Raw genomic sequence first — 1311 nt, forward strand, 5'->3', positions numbered from 1 at the left:
GGGTTCAGGCCGGAGCTCCGGTTCGGAGGCGGGAGGGGGCTGCGCCTGGACCCAGGGCAGGCGCGCGGCGGGCCCAGGCCAAGGGCCACGGCCCCTCACTGCCCAGAAGGGCCATTTTGCATTTTCTGCCGGGCGTAAGGGGTGGTGGCCGCCTGGGCTGGAGATCACCTGATAAAATGAGGGGCCGGCAGCGCGGACCCGCCTTCGCGAGCCCGGCCCCCCTTACTGTAGATACCGCCGCCGTAGTGGTCCTCGTTACCGTATATACGGCCGCACTGGTCGGCTTCCGTTACCGTAAATACCTCAGCCTTGGCCAGTTTACGTTACTGTAAATGCCGCCGCCGGGTCCATCTTTAGTTACCGTAAATATTGCCGCCTCCGCCGGCCCCTAAGACAGTGGACAAGGCCGCGCGTGCGGGTCTTGGATACCGTAAATACTGCTGCCCAAGCCCAGCGCGCAGCTGCGGACAGTGCCGCAGTGGCGGCGGCGGTGGTGTCACCACCCAGAACTGCCATTGCAGTACTTAAAAACCTGCCGCGGCTTTGATCTTGGGACAGTGGTAAATAAGAACGGAAAGGCGGGTGAAGGGATAGAGATGCTAGCTTTAAGAGTTTGCATTCCTGAATATATTACCTCCTGAGATCTCTGCACCTGTACGCTCCTTTTTCAAACTCACATCTTACACACAAGCACACACATCCGCACACTTTTTGATCCCTACCTTAATACTATTATACCTTTGATCTCGACAAAAGCTCCAAATCAGGAGGTCTATGGCATTATTTTCAACAATTACCACTTACTAAGAAATTGAAAATGAGCACCTGTAATTGTCATATACTATTTGTACTTGTTAAAACGAGAATATGAAATTACACTTCGTAGCCTGTTTTTTAACCCCCAATATACATATAGTGCAGAGAGGATTAGAGGCCCATTCAGACTCGTGCCCTCTCTCCTGACCTCTTAGGGACAAACCTGCCAGAGTCGCCACTTTCCACTTTCTCTGTTATCTCGCACTTCATGTCTGTCACCTCATAGAGTTTTTGCAATGGGTGAAAATTTCAATAGCTTTTAAGAACTCTACTATATTACAAAGATATGTAAGATCTTGATCCAGAAAACGAAGAAACTATTGCGATAAATTGAAAAAAACCTAAATGGACAGATATGTAATACTTATGAGTTGAAAGATTCTATATTGCAAAGCTATCATTTTTCTCCAAATTAAACAATATATTCAACCCTAATAAAAATTCCGACTAGGTTAAAAAAAAAAAGAGAACTGGGCTGTAACATGTATTCCTTAA

This window comes from Pteropus alecto, unplaced genomic scaffold (assembly GCF_000325575.1).
Source record: "Pteropus alecto unplaced genomic scaffold, ASM32557v1 scaffold233, whole genome shotgun sequence".
NCBI lineage: Eukaryota > Metazoa > Chordata > Mammalia > Chiroptera > Pteropodidae > Pteropus > Pteropus alecto.